Raw genomic sequence first — 26,073 nt, forward strand, 5'->3', positions numbered from 1 at the left:
CTTCCTCTGAGTTGGTGCCCCTGTTTTTACAACAGGTGGTTCGCTTGCACGGGATTCCTGAGAACATTGTATCTGACAGAGGAGTCCAGTTTGTGTCTAGATTTTGGAGAACTTTCTGTTCCAAGCTGGGAATTCAGTTGTCCTTCTCCTCTGCTTTTCACCCTCTGGCCAATGGGCAGACAGAGAGAACAAACCAGACCTTGGAGTCATATTTGAGATGTTTTATTTCTGCTGATCAGGATGATTGGGTTTCATTTTTGCCCTTGGCCGAATTTGCTTTAAATAATAGAGCTAGTTCTGCCACTTTGATGTCACCTTTTTTTTGTAACTTTGGGTTTCATCCTCGATTTTCTTCAGGGCAGATGGAGCCCTCTGCCTGCCCAGGTGTTGACACTGTGGTGGAGAGAATGCACCAGATCTGGGACCAAGTGGTGGATAAGTTATCTCTCTCCCAGGAAATGGCCCATCGATTTTCCAACCGACATAGGACCATTGGTCCCCAGTTTAAGGTTGGTGATATGGTGTGGCTATCATCAAAAAATATTACTATGAAGGTGGCTTCTCCTAAGTTTAAGCCTAGATTTATTGGACCTTACAAGATTTTGGAGATTATTAATCCGGTCTCTTTTCGTTTGGCTCTTCCTGTCACATTTAAAATCCATAATGTGTCCCATAAATCTTTGTTGAAGAGGTTTGTTGAACCTGTTGTTCCGGGGGTGGCACCTCTAGACCCTGTATTGGTTGAAGGTAACATGGAATATGAGGTAGAGAAAGTACTGGATTCCCGTCTGGCTAGACAGAGACTCCAGTATTTGGTTAAGTGGAAGGGTTATGGTCAGGAGGATAATTCCTGGGTCTCTGCCCCTGATATTCATGCCAAAAGATTGGTGCGTGCCTTTCATGGGGCTCACCCTGATCGCCCTGGTGGCATGGTTGTGGGTTCGGTGACCCCTCCTCAAGGGGGAGGTACTGTTGTGAGTTCATTTTCCCCTTCTCTACTGAGGTCCGAGGAACTCCCTCTTCTGGTAAAGAAAGGTAGTGAGCCTGATAATCAAACCCCTGAGTCTGATGATGATGACTCGCTGAGTGGAGTTACTGACTGGATATAAGGCTGCCGATGCCCATCTGCCCTGCGGGTGATTTCTCTGTTGGATCCTTGGAGACCTGTCTGAATTCCTGCTCTTCTAAAGCTAAGTTTTCTGCTCGGCTTTTTGCATTCATGCTTTGACTTTGTTTTGCTTTGTTTTTCTGGATTTCTGCCATTCCCTGCTGGGGTGTGCTGAATTCCTTTAGCTCTGTCTTCTGAAAATACCTGAGTGCTGATTTAGTTTTTGAAGCCTAGCTGCTTCAGGGTCTTTTTCATATCAGCTTGTTGGCTTATGTCTTTGATAGGGTTTTGGCAGATTGCAGACAGCAACCTTCCTTTCCTGTTCTGTTTAGTTAGCTTGGGCCCCGTCTTTGCTCAGTCTATCTTTCTATCTGTGTGAGTGTTTTTTTCATCTTGCTTCACCGTCATTATATGTTGGGGGCTGCCTTTTACTTTGGGGTCTGCTCTGGGGCAGTTTAGATTTCCTTTTCTGTCTTTAGGCTATTTAGCGCTCCGGCTGTGATTGAGGGGTCTAGGGCATCGTAGGAACCCCCCACGGCTACTGCTAGTTGTGTTGATAGGTTCAGGGGTTTGCAATCTGATAGTTGCCAACTTCTCTGGTTTTCTGGACGTAGCTTCTATTTTTGTGTCTGCCTCCTACGGTGACTCAATCATAACAGCCATTGTTGCGGAACTATTAAAAAAATTTCCATCTGAAAACACAGAGGTCACAGTTCATTGGACAACCACGGAGTACAGGAGAGAGAGACACAACTCCAATCCAGCAGAGTCAGGGGAACACTGGCAAAGTTCTGGGAAAGTTTTCTCACACCCTCTCATCGCAGTGGCCCTGAGGTGTGGGGTACTGTCATAAGGAGTGCAAAGTTTTGGAAGATGGTGAGGGAGTACCTTGCTGACCGTACCAATGTCCTCCATGATTCTTCTGTGCCTTATAATTATTGGGCATCCAAGATTGACACGTGGCATGAACTGGCTCTCTATGCCTTGGAGGTCCTGGCCTGCCCTGCCGCTAGCGTTTTGTCAGAGTGTGTTTTTAGTGCTGCTGGTGGAATTATAACTGATAAGCTCATCCACCTGTCAACTGAAAATGCTGACAGGCTGACTCTTATGAAAATGAACAAGGGCTGGATTGGCTCAGGCTTCTCTACACCACCGAATAATAAGAGCGAAACCTAACCTCAAATCCAGTGTCATTTTTTTGGGAGTTATATTCCCATGCACCTCTTCACACCCACACATGGGTATATGCTTCCTGATTTTGGCTATTTGCTTTTATCCTCCTCCTTCTCCTCATCCTCATCAGCCACCACCACTAGATCACCATGGTGACTGTGGTCCATGATGCAACTGCCATGTTATTGTGTTAAAGGGTGTTTTTTGATGCCTGTAAAAAAAATCTTTACACAATATGTTGATGTGTACCCCAGGGAGAAATGTTTGTCAGCCCATACACTTAGTGTATGGGCATTACAACCATAGAAGACCCGCTCCTTTAAATTGAGAAAAGATTTTTAGTAGGCTATCCTCCACATCTATTCCAACAGCACCACTAGATCACCAGGGTCAACGTGTTCCATGATGCAACAGCCAGGTTTTTTTTTTCAAGGGTGTTCATGATGCCCGTAAAAAAAAATATTACATAGTGTTGATGTTTGTCAGCCCATTCACTTAGTGTATGGGCATTATAAACATAGGAGACCCACGTCTTTAAATTCGGAAAGGATTTTTAGTAGGCCATCCTCCACGTCTCTTCCAACACCACCACTAGATCACCAGGGTGAATGTGTTCCGTGATGCAGCAGCCAGGTTTTTTTTTTCAAGCATGTTTATGATGTCCACATAAAAAAAGTTTACACAGTATGTTGATGTGTACCCCACACGGGGAAATGTTTGTCAGTTTATACGCTTAGTGTATGAGCATTACAACCATAGGAGACATGTTCCTTCAAATTGGAAAAAGATTTTTATTAGGCCATCCTCCACTTCTTTTCTGACACCACCACTAGATCACCAGGGTGAACATGTTCCGTGATGAAACAGCCAGGTTTTTTTTCAAGGATGTTTGTGATGCCCGTAAAAAAAAAAGTTTACACAGTATGTTGATGTGTACCCCCAAGGGGGAAATGTTTGTCAGCCCATACACTTAGTGTATGAACATTACAACCATAGGAGACCTGTTCCTTCAAATTGGGAAAAGATTTTTAGTAGGCCATCCGCCACAATTCTACCGACACCACCACTAGATCACCAGGGTGAACGTGTTCCATGATGCAACAGCCATGTATTGTTTTCAAAGGGGTGTTTTTAGTGCCAGCAGAGTTTACCTATCTTTTCTTGTGGACCCCTCTGTTATGATGAGTCACCGAAGGAGGAAAAAACAAAACACTAGCTAAGTCCAGAAAAACCAGAGAGGTTGGCAGCTATCGGATTGCAGACCCCTGAACCTATCCACAACAACTAGCAGTAGCTGTGGGGTTTCCTACGGTGCCCTAGACCCCTCGATCACAGCTGGAGGACTACATAGCCTAAAGACAGAAAGGGGAAAAACTAAACTGCCCCAGAGCAGACCCCAAAGCAATAGGCAGCCCCCAACATATAATGACGGTGAAGCAAGATGAAAACACTAACACAGATAGAAAGATAGGTTGAGCAAATGGTGGGGCCCAAGCTAACTAAAATAGGACAGGATAGGAAAACTGCTGTCTGCCATCCGCAAAAACCCTATCCAAAATGTGCCAACCGACTGATAGGAAAAACAGGCCCTGAAGTCACTAGGCTTCAAAAGACTATATCAGCACTCAGGTATATTCTGAAGACAGAGCAAAAGATCAACAGATCAGAGACAAAAATGGAATTCAGCTCACCCCCGGCCGGGGATGGCAGAACTCCCAAAAAACAAGGCAAAACAAAAACAAAACTGAAGTGTACAAAGCAGAGCAGAAAAACTTAGCTTTGAGACGCAGGAATCAGACTGGTCTCCAAGAATCCAGCAGGATCAACAGCAAGGCAGAAGGGCGTCGGCTGCCTTATATCCAGTCCTCATTTCCAGCCACCCAGTCATCATCTAGCTGACCCAGGTGTTTGGTAATCAGCCTCACTACCTTTCTTCACCAGAGGAGGGAGTTCATCAGACCTCAACGGTGAAGGGAAAAATTAACTCACAACACCCCTCCTTCCAATGAAGAGTCCAAATAAATATCCATTAAAAAAGTATAGGGTTGTACAGTAAGAGCAAATAGATAGTCATGGTATGGCACTGCGCCTTGCCTACAATTGAGCATTTTTTTTATTACCAACATTAAATACAAATTTTTAAATGCAGATGAAGTTAATAGTAAACCACGATCTATGTCCTCCCAGCATTTCTCTGTACACATCTCAGTATTTAGATCACTATTAGCATGATCTATTTCCATTTAGGATTTCCCTGTATTCCGATCACAGATCGCACAACATGCTTCAGCCGCAGGGCAATAAGTATGGCCTATGATAGTAACATATTAACATAGTAATTAAGGTTGAAGGAAGACTTTAAGTCCATCTAGTTCAACACATATCCTATCCCAACCTTCCCTAACATGTTGATCCAAAGGAAGGCAAAAAAAAACCCATGTGGCAATCAGTAAGCTTCACATTGGAGAAAAAAATTCCTTCCCGACTCCACATACGGCAATCAGACTAGCTCACTGGATCAACGCAATATCAAGGAAACTACTGTACATAACCTGTAATATTATACTTTTCAAGAAAAGCATCCAGTCCCTTCTTAAATTTTAGTAGGGAATCACTCATTACAACATCATAAGGCAGAGAGTTCCAGTCTCACTGCTCTTACAGTAAAGAATCTGCATCTGTGATTATGCTTAAACCTTCTTTCCTCCAGACGTAGAGGATGCCCCCTTGTCCCCGTCACAGGTCTAAGAGTAAAAAGATCATTAGAAAGGTCTTTGTACTGTCCCCGCATATATTTATACATTGTTATAAGATCACCCCCTAAGCCTTTGTTTTTCCAAACTAAATAACTCCAAGTGTAATAACCTGTATTGCCGACCACCCAGTTCTCTAATAACCTTGGTCGCTCTTCTCTGCATCCGCTCCAGTTCAGATATGTCTTTTGTTATACATCAGAGACCAGAACTGTACACAGTATTTTAAGTGTGGTTGCACTAGTGACTTGTATAGAGGTAAAATTATGTTCTCCTCATGAGCATCTATGCCTCTTTTAATGCATCCCATTATTTTATTTGCCTTTGCAGCAGCTGCCTGACACTGGCCGCTAAATGTGAGTTTGTCGTCCACCCATACACCCAGGTCTTTTTCAGTGACAGTTTTGCCCAGTGTTTTACAATTAAGCACATAATTATACATCTTGTTTGTTCTACCCAAGTGCATGACCTTACATTTATCCCCATAAAGCTCATTTTCCATTTATCAGCCCAAGCTTGTCATTTACATAAATCCTCCTGTAATATAAAATTGTCCTCCTCTGTATTGATTACCCTGCAGAGTGTCATCTGCAAATATTGAAATTCTACTCTCTATGCCCCCTACAAGATCATTAATAAATATGTTAAAAAGAAGTGGACCCAATACTGACCACTATGGTACCCCACTGCTAACCGTGACCCAGTCCGAGTGTGCTCCATTAATAACCACCCTTTGTTTCCTATCCCTGAGCCAGCTCTTAACCCACCTACACATATTTTCCCCTATCCCCATTGTTCTCATGTTATGTATCAACCTTTTGTGTGGCACCATATCAAAAGCTTTTGAAAAGTCCATGTACAACACGTCCACTGCATTTCCTTGGTCCAGTCCGGAACTTACCTCTTCATAAAAGCTTATCAGATTAGTCTGACAGGAATGGTCCCTTGTAAACCCATGTTGATATTGGGTCATGAGGATAATCTTCTTCAGATCCTCCAGTATAGTTTCTCTTAGAAAACCATCCAGGATTTTACCCACAGTTGAGGTTAAGCTCACTGGCCTATAATTTCCATGTTCAGTTTTTGTCCCCTTTTTGAATATTGGCATTGTAGAGTTCTAGATGACGTTTTCGCATTTATTGGCCTAGAATATAGTGGGTGGACACTTAGTGATTCCCCCCCCCCCCTCATTTACTTGAATCTCTCAGAATCAAAGATGTTCAGAGTTTCACCAATCTATGAATAACTGCATCTAAACATTGTGGAACAATTTAAGAAAAACTGTTCTGTAATCGTATTATTCAAAATTAGAAATTCATCATGAAAACCACAGACATTGTATCCTGCATGTTCGTATCCTGCATGTAACAACCCTGCTGGCATCGCTGCATGGCTCCCCTTTCCCCACTCACCAGCTTTCTCACTGCTCCAGTCCATGCTGTGATTTCTAATCAGAACCGTTAGCACAGCTATAAAGTAGTGGTGCAACAAGTAGGATCCTAATCCGTAATCACATAAATACAAAGACCTTTGCACACACACAAACTGTGATTTCCAGTGAAAGATGATTTTTAATATACAATACGTACAGTAGACGTTTCGGTCACATTGACCTTCATCAAAGTACTGTAAAAAAGTGAAAACAGCAGAATAAAAAAATAAAATAACTGAAGTATATACAGAACAAGAAAGGTCAAATATCTGGGATGCATATAAGATACAAACTCAATGATGATGTCTTGAAACATGCCAGACAATACAGCACATACATGAACAAGTCTAGGTGGATCTACATACACAAAAGACCAGGATAATAATAATAAGATAAGTTATACATTTAAATGCACCATTGCATACCTAATTATTATACTGTTTTGGTTTACACATTGCTCTAACACAGAGCCAAGAGATTTGGAATCCTGTTTAGATGAGAGATATCATCTCCTGTTAATAGTGGGTGGATTTAATCCATTGTGGAAGGTGATAAAAATAGTACATGCATACCTACCCCCCCCCCCCCCGGGGATAAGGACATAAAGCACTTTAGTGTGGAGTCTGTGGAGTGATAAGATAGCCACTGTTACAGGTCAGAGCATAAAGTCCTGAGGGGGTGAAAGAGAGGAGCAAATGCTTACCAGTCAGGTGAAAGTGCTGAGTATGGGGCAATGACGCGGCATCCACCGCGAATCAGTAGCGCTGTAGGCAGTGCAGCTCTAAATAGGGGCCAAGATGGCAACTGTAGAGGAAGTGGGAGGCCGGATGTGATGTATCTGTGCGCTCCAGTACAGCCTGGTGCGTTCCAAAGGCAGGAAGCTAAGGTGGGCGGTCCCGATGGTGACGTCACAGTGTTATCCAGCGGCGCTATGAGCGTATCACCGGCAAGAAGTGTTTGTTTACAAAGGATTAACGCTCCTATGGTGGTGTGTTCTATTAAAGGAGAACTTAGAAAATGCATAGGAAAAAAGGAAGTGCTCCTAGTAACGGCTGTGCATGACAGGGCAGCAGTGAATATTCCAAACGGCACTAATGGTGTTCTTAAGGGATATGGTGGTTCAAAGCAAGGCAGATAGATCTATGTTATTCTCTAAGTGAGGGAAGTAGGTGCTCAGTGCTGTAGGTTCTGTAAGAAGAATAATACGTATTAGAGAATTTCAGATACAGCGTCACATGATACAGCTACAATAGATCAAGGGAGAAATTATTGGATAGCATAGTCTCTATTTAACCCTTTGAGGGTCAGTGACTGGAGCTCATGAATCCAAAAAGCCTCACTTTTTTTAAAAGATTCATGCGGTTGCCACCTCTTCGTGGTACATTAACCTGCTCAATCACTTGATATTTTAGTTGAGCTATGGTATGGCCCACTGTGATGAAGTGATACGGTAATGGGAGTTATAAGTTCTTACATCTAATCGTGGACTTGTGTTTTGAAATACGGTCTTTAATGGGTTGAGTTGGGATGGTCCAACGTCAGCTTTAACTAGAATATCCCTAAAGTTGTGTGGTCTTCTGAAACAGGGAAGGAACAGTTCTTTAAACTCATTAATATTTGGATGCGCTGTACTAAAAATGTGCCAATGGTGGCGAATGCTCCTATGGATCCGGTAGGCTAAAGGCTGGTAATCATGGACGAAAGGGATACGATTCCTTGTTTTGGATTTGGAGGAATTTGATGTAACAGAACAATTTAATGTTTGTGGAGGATAACCCCTCTCTATGAATTTGGATTGCATTTCTTGCATGCATTTGTCTTTTATATCCTGATTGAATACAATTCTATTAACTCTCATGAATTGTGTTTTAGGTATAGAGTCCTTCATCTTCGTTGGATGAAAACTACTGTAATGGAGTAGGGTATTGCAATCGGTGGGTTTCACACATAGATCTGTTGATAGATTACCCATGTCATCTTTGATGACAAGGGTGTCCAAAAAATTTATTTCACAGAAACTATGTGTCATTGTGAAGTCTAACCCAGGACATGATGTTCTGAGATGTTCTGAGATGACCATAGAAAGAATTCAACGTATCCAGGGAACCATTCCAGATACAGAAAATATCGTCGATGTACCTCTTCCACATCACACAATGTGAGCGGAAGAGGTCATCTGGGTACAGTATACTATCCTCATAGTGGGCCATATAGCAGTTAGCGTATGGTGGTGCTGTATTCAAGCCCATAGCTGTGCCCTTGATTTGAAGATAGTATCTGTCCTCAAAAAGAAAAAAAATTCTCTGTCAAAAGGATGGAAAGTACGTCACAACAAAGATTAATTTGGTCTATACTGAAGTTAGACATGTTGAGTAGCCTCCGAACCGATTCAATGCCATTCTGATGGGGAATAGACGTATATAGATCTTTTACGTCAAAAGTAACCAGTGGGGCCTCTTTTGGGACTGGGCCTTGGTTATGTATTAGATTGAGAAATTCACAGGTATCCAATAGGAACGATGATGTTTGCCTATTTAATGGAGTCAAGATTTTTTCTAAGAATTGAGAGATAGGGGACAAACTAGATTCTGTTGAAGCTACAATCGGTCTGCCTGGCGGGTTGTCAAGGCTCTTGTGGATTTTTGGAACTATGTAAAATACTGGTATTATGGGAAATTGTTTTGTCAGAAAGTCTTTAGTCTTATTATCAATAACACCCAAGGTGGTATACTTGGTGAGTGTAGTTTGGATGAGTTGATGCATTTTCTGAGTGGGATCACCAAGGAGTGGTTGGTATACATTGTTGTCGCCTAATTGGCGATAAACCTCTGTGAAATACATGGCTCTATCCATTACTACTATCGCCCCTCCCATATCTGTGGGTTTGATAATAAACTCTTTATTATCTTGTAAATTTTTTAGAGCTACCTGGTCAAGGGGTGTAAGGTTAGATGGAAAATGAACTTTCTTATTTTCTATGTCATGTCTTAATTTGAGAAAGGAGTCACTGATAAATGATATGAAAGTCTCTAAGGCATGTGAGCCTGTAGGTGGTTTGTAGCTACTCTTGTTCCTCAAACCAAGACTAGCAGCAGTTAGTTGTGAGGTAGAGGAAGTAGATAGTTCACTAGGTATATGGCTTTGATCTGAGAAATGTAATTTCAATCTGAGTGACCAAAAAAAACGTTGAAGGTCCATGTCTAATTTGAAAGTGTTGCATTGATAACTCGGACAAAATTACAACCCCTTTTGTAAGAGATGGCATTCTGCTATGCCCAAATGCTTAGAAGATATATTTACAACAAGTGGATTGGTACCTGTGATCGGGTTATCCGATTGAAGTCCATGTTTCGCTGAGTGTCTCTTTCCCCTCCTGGTCTTCTTCCTCTCATTTAACGGCGACTTTGGCCTAAAAAACGGCTTGTGGAAGGGTGTTGTTCGTAATCTGATCCCGAGGTAGAGGCTTCTGTTGATGATCTGTAACTTGGATGTAAGATGGAGCTGCCTGAGGTAGTTGGCTCCCGCCATTTGTAGACTCTATTGTGTTCGTAGTCCTCCGTTTCCCTGGGGAACTTGTTCTTTTTCCGTGTTTCAGTATCTCTGTGATGCTGTTCGATAACTGTATTGATCTTGGTCTTGAGGGTATTAAATTCCTCCGTGGTAGTGGAGGATTCCAGCTGGCTTTCAATGTTTTTGATTTGATCCTTGGATTTCGTGATCCCCCTGGTGCAGGTGCTCTAGCGTAAGAGTTATAAGATCAAAAGAACATTTATTAATAATTTGATCAAAACGTGAGCAAAATTCAGGGGATTCACTGAAAAGAGTGGGGAGAAGGGGCACACGTAGACCTCAAGGGATTCGTTGTACTTTTAAGTACTCCGTCAGAGTGGCACAGTGTCACAGTGAATTTCTCAATCTAATACATAACCAAGGCCTAGTCCCAAAAGAGGCCCTACTGGTTACTTTTGACGTAAAAGATCTATATACGTCTATTCCCCATCAGAATGGCATTGAATCGGTTCGGAGGCTACTCAACATGTCTAACTTAAGCATAGACCAAATTAATCTTTGTTGTGACTTACTTTCCATCCTTTTGACAGAAAATTTTTTTTTTTTTGAGGACAGATACTATCTTCAAATCAAGGGCACAGCTATGGGCTTGAATACAGCACCACCATACGCTAACTGCTATATGGCCCACTATGAGGATAGTATACTGTACCCAGATGACCTCTTCCGCTCACATTGTGTGATGTGGAAGAGGTACATAGATGATATTTTCTGTATCTGGAATTGTTCCCTGGATACATTAAATTCTTTCTATGGTCATCTCAGAAGATCATGGCCTGGGTTAGACTTCACAACAACATATAGTTCCTGTGAAATACATTTTTTGGACACCCTTGTCATCAAAGATGACATGCGTAATCTATCAGCAGATCTATACGTGAAACCCACCGATCGCAATAGCCTACTCCATTACAGTAGTTTTCATCCAAAGAAGATGAAGGACTCTATACCTAAAACACAATTCATGAGAGTTAATAGAATTGTATCCAATCAGGAAATAAAAGACAAATGCATGCAAGAAATGCAATCCAAATTCATAGAGAGGGGTTATCCTCCACATACATTAGATTGTTCTGTTACATCAAATTCTTCCAACTCCAAAACAAGGGATCATATCCCTTTCGTCCATGATTACCATCCTTTAGCCTACCGGATCCATAGGAGCATTTGATGCCATTGGCACATTCTTAGTACAGCCCATCCAAATATTAATGAGTTTAAAGAACCTTTCCTTCCCTGTTTCAGAAGACCACGCAACTTTAGGGATATTCTAGCTAAAGCTGACATTGGACCATCCCGTCCACTACTAAAACAACGCTTTTTACAGACTCCAAGGTTTGGTACATTTCCGTGCTTACAATGCACACAATGCAACAACGTTCTGAAAGGAAATTCTTTTTTTCACCCACAGACTGGTAAAAAGTATGATATAAGAGGTTATTTCACTTGCAACACCTCATTTGTTGTGTATTTGATTAAATGCCCTTGTGGTTTGATTTACGCGGGTGAAACAACTCAACCCATTAAAGACCGTATTTCAAAACACAAGTCCACGATTAGATGTAAGAACTTATAACTCCCATTACCGTATCACTTCATCACAGTGGGCCATACCATAGCCCAACTAAAATATCAAGTGATTGAGCAGGTTAATGTACCATGAAGAGGTGGCAACCGCATGAATCTTTTAATAAAACGTGAGGCTTTTTGGATTCATGAGCTCCAGACACTGGCCCCCAAAGGGTTAAATAGAGACTATGCTATCCAATAATTTCTCCCTTGATCTATTGTAGCTGTATCATGTGACGCTGTATCTGACATTCTCTAATATGTATTATTCTTCTTACAGAACCTATAGCACTGAGCACCTACTTCCCTCACTTAGAGAATAACATAGATCTATCTGCCTTGCTTTGAACCACCATATCCCTAAAGAACACGATTAGTGCCGTTTGGAATATTCACTGCTGCCCTGTCATGCACAGCCATTACTAGGAGCACTTCCTTTATTTCTATGCATTTTCTAAGTTCTCCTTTTATAGAACACACCACCATAGGAGCGTTAATCCTTTGTAAACAAGCACTTCTTGCCGGTGACACGCTCATAGCGCCACTGGATAACACTGTGATGTCACCATTGGGACCGTCCACCTTAGCTTCCTGCCTTTGGAACACACCAGGCTGTACTGGAGCGCACAGATACGTCACATCTGGCCTCCCACTTCCTCTCCGGCTGCCATCTTCGCCTCTATTTATAGCTGCAGCAGACGTTACCTACAGCGCTACTGATTCGCAGTGGATGCCGCGTCATTGCCCCATACTCAGCACTTTCACCTGACCGGTAAGCATTTGCTTCGCTCTTTCACCCCTTCAGGACTTTATGCATTGCGGCTCTGACCTGTAACAGTGGCTATATCTTATCACTCCACAGACTCCGCACTACTGTGCTTTATGTCCTTATCCCCGGGGGTATGTATGCATGTACTATTTTTATCACCTTCCACAATGGATTAAATCCACCCATTATTAACAGGAGATGCTATCTCTCATCTATACAGGATTCCAAATCTCTTGGCTCTGTGTTAAGGCCACATCACACTAAGCGATCTCGGTAGCGAGATCGCTGCTGAGTCACAACTTTTGTGACGTAACAACGATCTCACCAGCGAGATCGCTGTGTGTGACAGCGATCAGCGAGCGGCCCCCCTGCCGGTATCGCTGATCGCTGGAAGAAACCTCTGGACATTTCTTTGGTCGCTGGTCTCCCGCTGGCCAGCACGCATCGCTGTGTGTGACCGGCGGGAGACCAGCGATCAGGTGTAAAAAATAATAAAAAAAATAAAAAATATAGTTATTCTCACCTTCCGACGTCCCGTTCAGCCATCCTGCCTCTCTCCACGCTCTGGTCCCAGTGATCCTTTGCATGAATGACTACGAGACTTTGTTATCCCTCGAGACCGTGACATCTCGCGGTCATTCTCGCAAGGGATCACTGGGACCGGAGCATGGAGAGAGGCAGGATGGCTGAACGGGACGTCGGAAGGTGAGAATAACTATATTTTTTATTTTGATTCTATTTTTTACAGGGATGGCCAGCGATGCCGGGCCCTCAGCATCGCTGTGCTGATCGCTGGTGAAGCTGTCTGTGTGACAGCTCACCAGCGATCACATAGCGACTTACTAGCGATCCTGACACCTTGATATCGGTGTCGGGATCGCTGGTAAGTCGCTTAGTGTGACGGGGCCTTTAGAGCAATGTGTAAACCAAAACAGTACAATACTTAGGTATGTCATGGTGCATTTAATTGTATAACTTATCTTATTATTATTATCCTGGTCTTTTGTGTATGTACTGTAGATCCACCTAGACTTGTTCATGTATGTGCTGTATTGTCTGGCATGCTTCAAAATATCATCATTGAGTTTGTATCTTATATGCATCCCAGATATTTGACCTTTCTTGTTCTGTTTATACTTCAGTCATTTTATTTATTTTTCTATTCTGCTGTTTTCACTTTTTTTACAGTACTTTGATGAAGGTCAATGTGACCGAAATGTCTACTGTATGTACTGTATATTAAAAATCATCTTTCACTGGAAATCAGCTTTTGTGTGTGCCAAGTCTTTGTATTTATGCTGCGATTTCTGTCAGCTCCATGCTCTGTCTCATGTCTGCTCTCTGCATGTTTTCTGGCTGTGTGTGTATAGGGGGGCGGTGCCTGAACTCTCTGGCTCTTATGGAGTCAGGGTGCACCTGTCTAATGTCTCCCTGACCAATTACCAAGAGCCCTCTAATATATAGGGCAGCTACACCCACTGAACCTGGCCCGTGCAATGTGTTCACTCAGTTAGTTTCTTGCTGTTGAGTAAGCCAGGCCCTGTCCAATGTCTTGCCTTCTCTGGAGGCTTTACTCCTAGCTTTGCTTAGCACTTCTCTGTCCACCCTCCAGGAGGCAGAATATCCTGGTCCCTGTGCTATTACTCCTTGCATTGTCTTGTCCTGTTCTCTGTGTCTTAGTCTAAGCCTTGCTTGGTATCTGTGTATACTCTGTCCCAGTGTCCTTGGCCCAGTACCTTGTATCGTACAGTTACCCTGTCTGGACTCTGTCCTAAGTCCGTCTGTCTCCTTGTCTTTGGCTTCTTACCCTGCTGTGTCTCTCCTTGTGTCTTCCCTGTCTGCTTATGTTCCGCAATCTTGCGGCTCTCTTCGTGCTCCGCTCTCTTGCGACTCGGCCTGCTTTGTAGGCGCTGCCTGTTCTCCGTACTCTTGCGGTTCTGCTTGGTTCTACTGCTGCAGAACCTCTTTCTGCTCTCCTGCTCTTCTCTGCAGCCTTGTGGTTCCCTTCCTGTGTGAACAGGTCCAAATCTGTACTGTCACACTCCACTCCTACCTGCCTGTATCCGTACTTGCATCATGGTATCTGACATGATGGACATCATACCTATCTTCTATGCCTCCTGATGAACCGCTGGTGTGGGGAAATGCGTTGGGGTGACACCATACATGATAAGTGGCCACTTCTCTAATCTTTATTCTCCATGGATGCTCCATTGTCAGGGCATGTCTAATTTAATACGGATATATGGTGGACCTCTGATTATCATAATGTGGTAATCTGTTTTTATTGGCGTGTATTTTTTCTGAGATTGTTTGCATTATATCCAGGGCAATTTTACTATTCATTTCTGCAGTATCGGATATTGTTTTCACACCTGTGATATCAGGGACCGACAGGGGAGCGAGGGACAGTCCTCATTGAGTGGGGGCGCCAAAAATTGTGATCTTTAGGGTGCTAACCTCCACGGATAGGAAGGTATCAGAGAGGCCTAATCTAGGGCTGTGCAGCATCTCAGTTTAGGTCTTTTTTCTATATTGTGGCATTTCCCACTATTTTTTCACTGGGAAAATGGTGTTTTTTAATATTATTAAATAAAATTAGTTTTTTACAGGGATTATATGTTCACTTGATTTGACTAGTGATTCCTACATTATTAGTTTTCTTCCAAACCTGTTCCATCACACTCCACTCCTTCCTGCCTGTATCCGTACTTGCTCCTCCGGTGTGAACAGGTCCACACCTGTTCCGTCATTCTCCACTCCTTCCTGCCTGTACCCATAGTTGCTCCTCCTGTGTGAACAGGTCCAAACCTGTTCTGTCACACTCCACTCCTTCCTGTCTGTATCCCTACTTGCTCTTCCTGTGTGAGCAGGTCCAAACCTGTTCTGTCATACTCCACTCCCTCCTATCTATTCCAGTACTAGTACCCACTGTGTGAAGAGGTCTCTACCTGTTCCTTCATATACCACTCCAGCCTGCTCTATGTCTCTCCCATGCTAGCCTGCCCTGTGTCTCTCCCGTGCTAGCCTGCCTTGTGTCTCTGTCATGCCAGCCTGCCCTGTGTCTCAAAGCGATGCCCACTTGCTAGAGTCTCAAAGCCGTGCCTGGTTGCCAGAGTCTCAAGGCCATGCCCACTTGCCAGTCTCAATGCCATGCCTTCTTGCCAGTGTCTCAAACTGTGCCGGCTTGCCAGTATCTCAAGCCATGCCTGCTTGCCAGTGTCTCAAGCCGTGCCCACTTGCCTGTGTCTCAAGCCGTGCCTGCTTGCCTGTGTCTCAGCCATGCCAGCCTGCCCTGTGTCTCAGCTGTGCCAGCCTGCAATGTGTCTCAGCCGTGCCAGCCTGCCCTGTGTCTCAGCCGTGCCTGGCTGCCCTGTGTCTCAGCCGTGCCTGCCTGGGTACCAGCTGTGCTTGCCATGCCTACCTGCCTGCCTGTTAGTTGCACCTGTCCAAGTGACTTGTCCCCGAGTGGGATCAGCAGCCACAGCCAGATACTACCCTGGAGTGGCACCTGGCAGATACCTTCTGCACAAGCTTGACCTCACCATCAGAGGCTCCAGCGAAGACCAAGGTAGCTGTCATAGCCACGCTCCTTCCAGGGTAGTCTGGTTTGTGGCACAGTGGGGCCACAACCCCCCAGCTCGCGCCAACCTGCCAAGGCGCGAGCGTGACACTGCAGACTCAAGAAGAGAGACCATGCTGCTTCCCTCAAGGCGCGGTTCAAAAGCTTGCATCTCTGATGACATGGGGGTGCATTAGTGCCTATGGCATGGGCAGCAAACACGTCTTCAAAGGCACTATCAATGCTAAGTATTCCAAAAAATGTTTTAGAACAACATAAGCTCCTATCCTGAAAAATTCTATATAAGGGACGGCCTCACATCTTTCAGCAAGAAAATGTTAATCCACATACAGTATCCATCACAACAGAATGGATGCACAGGAGAAGAGATCAGATGATGAACTGGCACTAAACAATAATGTGTTATTGTTTAATGCTATATGTAGAAAGTATGTAAATCCAACTGTAAAGACTGCAAGAAGAGGTTTTGGGTTGGAGTTTCCCTCTGTTCTTCAACCAGTACTAATATGCTACACTGTGCTAATTCTTCAAGTAAATTCACAGATTCCCTTTTTAGTCGTTTAAATGTCCCACACAAAATAAAAAAATAAAAATTACCTTATACATCTCTCCCCGACCAGTGCCAGTGATGACGTCACTGCAGTGGTCACATGACCGATTGGCTGCAGCAATCACATGACATAATGTCATATGACCACCTGCAGGGAATTACAGAGCCAACACTGCAGTTGCGATGCTAGTCTGGGAAGTAAGAATATGTGTATTTTATTTTATCTGAATCAATTAGGTAACTAAGAAAGAGTTATCCAATAGTTGACAACTACTTTAAGTCAAATGGGCACACTAAGGCTCCAATTCTTCATGCATCAAAACAGACAGAAATATTTTACCTTTCTTGGACTATATCCACTGGTATTATGAAAACATTACATTGCAATAATGTTTTAGTAATAACACATTATTATCATTATTATTACTACTACTACTACTATTACTACTAATTTTTCAAGATTCCACATGAGATACTATGACTGTTGTGGAGGGCAAAATCAATAAGCTGAAATTAATTCTGTTCAACACTAATATTACCATAATTATAATTATTATTTTATATTAATTGTATCACTTTAATATTGAGAAGAATTAAGTACACTGACACCACCCTATATGAAGGGAGATGGTCAGGGAGCTTCACTGTAGCATTAAATGTTATAAGCTGAGGTTGGAAGTAATGAAAGCCAGGTGGGTGCCTGCTGGTGAACACAGCTGCAAACAGTGGAATCAAAGGATCTCTCCGGCACACTGACAAGGTAAGTGAAAATTTCCTTTATTCAGGCATGTTGTGGCAAGTAAAACCAGGGAAGGTGGATTGAAAACATCTGATGCGTTTATGGCACGACAATGCACCCTTAGTCACAGGTTGTCAGTAAAACAATACAGGCACGTAAATGTAATGGACATTATCCAATCAAAAAGCATAAATGTTGTGATTGTCCATGCACCATTCTGTTTGTATGGCATGGTGGCCTTGAAAACTTTCCTGACTTCTTTACATACCTGAACACCAACAATTTAAATCTGAAATTTATAGTTAATACCCCGACTTTTGAAACCCCGTTCTTGGATATCTGTTTAACAGATAATTCCGTTACTAACAAATTTGATACATCCCTTTATAGGAAAGAGATCTCAGGTAATTCTGTTCTTCTTTCATCCTCCATGCGCCCCCACCACAACATATGGGCCATACCATACCACACCTCCTTCCCAACTATAAGGGCCATACCATACCACACCTCCTCCCCAACCTCACCACTACACTAATCCCATCCCTAACCCATCTCTTCAACCTATCACTCACTTCTGGTTCCTTACCCTCTGCTTTCAAACATACCACAATCACACATATTCTCAAAAAGCTATCTCTTGACCTGAGCACTATGTCCAGCTATCTCCACATATGTTTGCTCCCCTTTGCTTCCAAACTCCTTGAGCACCACAACCACACTTAACTTTCCTCTTACTTTGCATCTAACTCGCTCTTTGACAACCTATAAACTGGCTTCTGTGCCCACCATTATAATCTGGCTTCCGTCCCCACCATTCCACTGAGACTACCCTGACCAAACTTTCTAACAACATACTTACAGCCAAAGCTAACAGACAATTCTCTATACTCCTCCTTCTAGACCTGTCCTCTGCCTTTGACACATTTGACCACTGCCTCCTACTACAGATCCTCTCCTTTGGTGTCAAATACCTTGCCCTATCCTGGATCTCCTCATACCTTACAAACCTCACATTTAGCGTTTCCTACTCCCATACTACCTCTTCATCTCGCCCCCTCTCTATTGGTGTCCCCCAAGGCTCTGTCCTAGGACCCCTTCTCTTCTCAAGCTATACTTTTGGCCTGGGACAACTCATAAAGTCCTATGGCTTCCAGTACCATCTATATGCTGATGACACTCAGATCTACCTCTCTGGCCCAGATGTCACATCTCTCCTCTCAAGAATCCCAGAGTGTTTATCAGTCATTTCCTCCTTCTTCTCCTTTCGCTTCCTCAAACTCAATGTGGACAAATGTTAACTAATTATCTTTCCTCCATCTCGCATACCTTCCCAACCTGGATCTATCTATCACAAGAAATGAATTCACACTTTCCCCTGTCCCGGTAATCCGCTCTCTTAGAGTAACCCTTGACTCTGCCCTGTCTTTCAAAATGCACATCCAATCTCTCGCCCCCTCCTGTCACCTCCAACTCAAAAATATTTCCAGAATCCGTCCTTTCCTCAACCCTCACTCTACCAAAATGCTTGTGCATGCCCTAATCATCTCCCACCTCGACTACTGCAAAATCCTCCTCTGTCGACTACCTTCAAACACTCTCGCACCCCTCCAGTCCATCCTTAACTCTGCTGCCTGACTAATTAATCTCTCTCCTTGCTACACTCCTGCTTCCCTTCTTTGCAAATCCCTTCACTGGCTCCCAATTTCCCAGCGTATCCAGTTTAAACTACTAACACTGACCTACAAAGCCATCCATAACCTTTCTCCTCCATATATTTCCAAAAAAATCTCTCAATTTCATCCCTCATGTAATCTCCAGTCCTCCCAAGACCTCCTTCTCTCCTCCACACTTATTCGCTCCTCACCCAATCGCCTCCAAGATTTCTTCCGAATATGCCCCATCCTCTGGAATTCTGTGCCCAACACGTCCGGTTATCCACTACATTTGGATAATTCAAACGGAACCTGAAAACCCATCTGTTCAAGAAAGCTTACAACCTGTAATGACCACACGGCCACCTCAACACCATCGGAGCTACTGCAACCCCCGACCTACTGACTCCTTCCCCATAATCCTGTAGAATGTAAGCCCGCAAGAACAGGGTCCTCTTCCCTCTGTACCAGTCTGTCATTATTAGTTTGTTTACTGTAAGTGATATTTGTATTTTGATGCAACCCAGTCTCATATACAGCACCATGGTGCTGTATAAATAAATAATAATAATACCATATGGTGAATTTAATAGCGTCAAACAAATTTATTCCTCTAATCACTCATTCATTCAGTAAAGCATAAACATTAATTTACATTTAAGAGAAAGGGGATACAAAAAATGGGACATAAAATGGGCTTACACCACGGTAGCAAACAAACCCAGGATCCTCACACCGAATAAGTCCAAATTTGTTTCCGACAAAAATGATACACAAATTACGTTTTTCTCTTCGCCACGACAGCACCCACTGAGAGAGGGGATCCGCCCCTAGGAACAGGAAACCTACAGAGATATAAATGGGGCGGTCCCCCTCGCTCCCTCAGTTTGGTTTCCTGTTCCTAGAAGGAACCCACAGAGAAGAGGATTCCTGGCCTGGTAGCCGCCCGCGCAATGGGGGCCCCAGAGCTGGAATCAGTGACGGGTGGATCCAGATTCAGGAATCCCCCTCAGCTGGTAATGCGGGTGAGGCCTTGGCGAAGGGTGCCTGGCTCACTGAGGAGTGCAGTGGAGCGGCACAAGAGGATTTCCTTTGCTGGGGATACCGCATTACTGAGCGTGGCACAGCATCCGGGAACTACCACCCCCACCCATATATGGCGAGGCCGGGGGAGGAAGAGGAATCCCTGAGCTCGCGCAGGACACGGAGGTGTCGGGAGCGCTAAGAGGGGGAATCGACATACCAGATGATGGGCAGCGGTATGTCGCTCCAGCAATGCAAGGGCAGCGTCGGGTGATGCGCGGCGGCCAGAGAAGGTGAGGAGGCTGGCGCCATCATGCAGAGACCAGGCGGCCCGGAAGTGAAGGAGGAACTTCCGAGGCAGGGGAAAACATTGCGTAATCGCCGGGCGCGACCGCACATGGGAAAAAAAAAAAAAAGGGCGAGAGAAAGCATAAACCGGGAAGCTGCATAAAAAGCACCGGCTAGAGGCAAACTGGTGCGCAGCCATGTCGTCTGTAAATGACCCAGTTTCGCTCCAGGAAGTACAGCCAGGGTAATCCCCACATGGAGGTACTAGAAAAAGTGACAGCACAAGAAGAAGCAGCAGCAGCTCCAGGAGGGAGACTAGCGGACGCTCTAGGCAGAGCGAACCCTCGGAGAGGAAGCGAAAGAAGCCATCTTGTACCTCGCCCCAGCCTGAGTCTCGAATCCCGCAGACGGTATTAAGCTGACGGAATTCACGGGTGAGTGTTTGGAGTCAAGCTCCTAGCTGATGGCGTTACATTTTTGTCTGTTTATATACCCTTAGGCAAAAAGAACGGGGAAAAACAAACACAGGGAATGTGCCTTATGCGCCCATCCCCTCCTGGATGGTCACCCTAAGAGGCTGTGTCAGACCTGTATTGAGCAGACCTTATGGGAGGAGTCCTCGGGTGGAAAGGAGGATATCCGTAAGATAATCAGAGAGGAGCTACGAGCCTTAGGCAGTTCCAGTAGTCAAGGAAGGCAGAGCTCCATTAGAGGGATGATGTCACCGGCGTCTAGATCGCCATCAGAGGTGGGAGAACTGGACTCAGATAGGTCTCAGGAATACCCAACCTCAGAAGAGGAAGAGCAGACTTGCTTCCCCACAGACAGTGTGAATAATTTGGTCAAGTTTGTGTGGAATACCATGGGGATATTCGATATTAAAGAGCCCAGGACCCCTCAAGAAATAATGTTCGCAGGTATCTTACAAAGAAAGATCAGGGCCTTCCCAGTAGTGCCAGCAATTAAAGAGCTGGTAAAAAAGGAGTGGGAGAAACAGGGGCAAAGAACCTTCATCCCCTTAGCTTCCAAACGGAAGTACCCGTTCGACGACGATTTGACGTCTTGGTCGAGAGCTCCCAAGATGGATGCGGCAGTGGCCTCCACCTGCCGACGATCTTCCTTGACGGTAGAAGATGCGGGAACATTATTGAACCCATTAGACCGCAAAGCTGATACCTTCCTCAAACGGTCTTGGGAAGCATGCACAGGGGCCTTTAAATCGGCTATAGCAGCAACGTGCACGGCAAGGTCCATGATATTATGGCTAGATGAGATGGAGGAGAAAATAAAAAGCGGAGCATCCAGAGACAGGCTCCTTTCCTCTATTCCACTGATCAAGGGTGCAGCCGCCTTTTTATCGGACGCCTCAGCTGACTCCCTCCATCTATCTGCCAGAGTGGCAGGAGTAACCAACGCAGCCCGGCGGGCCTTGTGGTTGAAGGGGTGGAGAGGCGATGTGCAGACAAAAACTAAACTCTGCGTTATGCCCTGTCAGGGTAAGTACCTGTTTGGCACACAGTTGGATGAGATCCTGACAAAAGCGGGGGAGAGGAAAAAGGGGTTCCCTAACCCATATATTCCCTTTAACAGGAGAGCCTTCAGGAAGCCTCCATTTGGTAAAAAGAAAGAGTTCAGTCCCCAAGACCACTGGGGCAATAAGGATCCCAAGCAGAGAGGCAACCTATTTGGGAAACGTCCCTTCAGGTCGGGGGACAGATTCCGGTAGCGATAAATCACCGATAGGTGGCAGGCTACTAAGATACAGCCACCAATGGGAAAACATCCAACCCATGGGCCATTAATATTGTGTCATCAGGCCTAAGGATAGAATTTGTTCGGTACCCACCGAACTTCTTCCTATTGACTTCTCTGAAGTCCCCAACGCAACAGGAGGCTTTGGAAATAGAGATATCAGGGCTCTTGTCCAAACCAGAAGATGAATGGGGAATGGGATTTTATTCTTCCCTGTTTTTAGTCCCTAAGCTGGATGGTTCTTTTAGAACAATAATTAATTTGAAAAAGCTTAAATCATTTCTGAAGCTGCAGTCCTTTAAGATGGAATCAATACGTTCGGCAATAAAACTCTTGTTTCCTAGGTGCTATATGGCAGTCCTGGACCTAAAGGATGCCTATTACCATCTCACTATATATGCAGAGAGCACCAAAAATTCCTACGGGTGGCAGTCTCGTTAGAGGGCCGGATACAACACTTCCAGTTCACGGCAATGCCGTTCGGGTTAGCCATGGCACCCCACGTTTTTACCAAGCTAATGCTAGAGGTGATGTCATATTTAAGGCTAAAAGACACCTTAATAGTTCCATACTTGGATGACCTGCTCATAGTAGGAAATTCGGTTTCCCAATGCCAGAGTAGGATAGCTGATATTATCTCATCCCTGCAGACACTAGGCTGACTGATCAATTGGGAAAAGTTCAGACTGCAACCAGTAACCTGTCAGACGTTCCTGGGCCTTCAAATAGACTCTGTAAGTCAAAGATGCTTTCTACCAGAAACCAAAATACGGGTTATAATTAACAAGGTACGGTTATAAAAACACGATGTCCTTGAGAGAAGGCATGTCCTTGTTGGGGTCCCTAATATCATGCATTCCGGCGGTGCAGTGGGCCAAATTCCACTTCAGGAAGTTACAATAGGCCGTTTTACGAGAAGCAGATAAGCTGCAGGGGCGGTTAGATGGGAGGATGTCCCTATCACTAGAAGTAGTCAGCTCCTTGGAGTGGTGGTTGAACCCAAACAATCTAACGGAAGGAGTCCCATGGTGGATTGTCCCCTCTAGAATAGTCACCACGGACGCTAGCCCCTTGGGGTGGGGGGCCCATCTAGAAGAAAAGATGGTGCAGGGTCAATGGTCCAAGCTCGAAGCGGGTATTTCATCCAATATGAAGGAACTAACAGCGATATATCATGCTATATCTAAATTTCTCCCGCAGCTAAGAGGTACCCACATGAGAATTCAAACAGACAACACCACCTCAGTGGCATGCATAAACCGACAAGGAGGTACGCGATCAGGGCCACTCATGTCTATCGCGGAGAGAATTCTAGAGATGGCCGAATTACATCTCCGCTCTTTGTCCGCTATCCACATCAGAGGAGTGGACAATTCCAGGGCGGATTATCTCAGCTGTCAGACTTTACATCAAGGAGAGTGGGTCTTCAGCTGGCACATCTTCGAGATGATAGCGGCCAGATGGGGCAGACCGGACATAGATCTATTCGCAATGAGAGCCAACAGACGTGTAGAAAAGTTCGCTTCCCTATACAGAGCGGACAGTCCAGATGTGCTAGATGCCCTCCAAACACCCTGGACATAATGGAAAGCCTATGCATTCCCTCCGATGGTACTGTTACCAACAGTGGTCAGGAAAATAAGGGAGGAAGGGGCGAAGGTCATCTTAATAGCCCAGTTTTGGCCCAAGAGGCCGTGGTTTTCATGGTTGAGAGCGATGTCGATAGCCGACCCATGGATTCTCCCACTACACTGGGACCTTCTTTCACAGGGACCCTGTCACCACCCCTGGGTCAGATCCCTGTACCTAGTGGCATGGAATTTAAAAGGGGGTTATTGAAATTGAGAGGATTCTCAAATAATCTTATTAATACTCTACTACAGAGTAGAAAATAATCCACAACAAAAATTTGTGTGAAAGTATGGAAATTTTTTTTAGCCTTTTACACTGCAAATGTTTCCAGCAAGGTACCCATTAGAGCTATTCTAGAATTTTTGCAGAGGGGCTGAGAATTGAGGCTCTCAGTTAACACCTTAAAGGTCCATGTTTCGGCGGCTCTAGGAGCCTTATATAACCACAATGTGGCAGGTAATAAATTGGAGGCCAGGTTTATTTCGGCTTGTCAGCAAGTGAATCCAGTCCACATCCCTCAGCTACCAACGTGGGATCTTAGCTTGGTCTTAGATGCCTTCACTCAGGCCCCATTTGAGCCTACACACCTAGCATCGATAAAATGCCTTTCATTAAAGACTGTTCTACTAGTAGCTCTAGTCTCGGCAAGAAGAGTAGGTGATCTCCAAGCCCTTTCGGTAGATCCCCCGTTTCTATCAGTAAGCCATGACAGACTAGTATTGAAGACAGATCCATCTTATCTTCCCAAACATGCTACCAGATTTCATAGATCCCAAGAGGTCTGCCTCCCCTCCTTCTATGAGAACCCGATAACACCAGAGGAAGTTAAATTCCACACATTAGATGTGAAAAGAGCAGTCCTAGCCTACTTAGATAGAACCGGTCCCTGGAGGCAGAGTAGGGCTCTTTTTGTTTCCTTCCAGGGTAGTAAGAAGGAGTCTGAAGTTACGAGAAGCACGCTGTCCAGGTGGATCAGGGATGCAATCACTATGGCTTATTCAGCAAAGGGAGAAAACCCTCCACAGGGCATAAAGGTGCACTCTACTCAAGCCATATCATCCTCCTGGGCAGAGAGAGCGAACGTCCCAATTGAGCTAATATGTAAGGCTGCAAGTTGGTCGTCACCATCTACGTTTTATAGCCACTATAGACTAGATCTATCCTCCTCCGAGGATTTGGCCTTTGGTAGATCGGTCCTTAACACGGTGTGCCCTCCCAAGTGACTATCTCTGAAAGTCTCTCAGTGGGTGCTGTCGTGGCGAAGAGAAAAAAACGGATTACTGACCAGTAATACTCTTTTGTAGAGTCCACGACAGCACCCGCTCACTTCCCTCCCTTAATTTAGAAATTTAAACGTGGTTCTCCTTGGTGGCGGGAAACAAGAATTAGGAATTAATATATAGATACGTAAGGCAATGTATAATTATGTATAGATATAAATCGCTAATATAGCAAAATTGACTAAAGCATGGTGGTTCCTCGTTGTTCTCTGTAATCCAAACTGAGGGAGCGAGGGGGACCGCCCCATTTATCTCTCCATAGGTTTCCTGTTCCTAGGGGCGGATCCCCTTTCTCAGTGGGTGCTGTCGTGGACTCTACAAAAGAGTATTACCGGTAAGTAATCCGGTTTTTCCACCTCTTATAGTCCCCAGTTCAATTCAATCAAATCTATTAGTTTTAAATATTTACTGGTCATGATTCAAGATGACACTTTTATGTAACATTCCAGCCAATGTAGATGTGTTGCAAGAAGGGGTCTTACCTTGGGCAACTCATTTTCTCCCAGTCTCTTGAAATGCCCTCAAAAAATCAACAATTAGTTTTCTGTTAGAGGTTTCCACAAATGTGCTAATGGTAATGCAACATATGTATATATGCACTAAACAAAACTAAATCTTTGAACATACCTCCCAACATAAACCACAATATTACTGGATCGCCCGCCAGGGCCATGGGAATACTCAGTACCGAGCCAGTTCTTAAGGGGATGTGTCACGGCAGCACTGACCTGGTCCGTGGCCCTGGGCGTCCAATGAAAACGATGAATAAAAGGGGAATAAAGTTTATAAGAGATTTGTGATGCCACCTGTGGCACTTGGCAAGTAAGGTGTTAGCCGACGCTGCTGATTTAGTCCACTGGGGCAGTTGTTGAAGCAGCAGAGTTGGTTCAGCTCTCCACACGCAGAGTTATTCCCCAGGGCAGATTATGGTGTTGAAGATAATGGTGGTTGTAGTGCAGGGCAGATGACACAACAAATAAACTGAGGACACAGCAGGGTGTATTCTTCACACTTTTAAGGGGGATTTACACATAGCGATATCGCTAGCAATATCACTAAAGTGTCACCGATTTTGTGACGCAGCAGCAATATCGCTAGTGATATCGCTACATGTGATGCTCACCTCCGACCAGCTGCCCCGCTGGTTATTGCTGATCGCGCGAGATCGGCCTGGTCCATTTCACGTCGTCGGCTTCCTGC

Source organism: Dendrobates tinctorius, unplaced genomic scaffold, assembly GCF_039654945.1.
Source record: "Dendrobates tinctorius isolate UK_male_01 unplaced genomic scaffold, ASM3965494v1 ptg000008l, whole genome shotgun sequence".
NCBI lineage: Eukaryota > Metazoa > Chordata > Amphibia > Anura > Dendrobatidae > Dendrobates > Dendrobates tinctorius.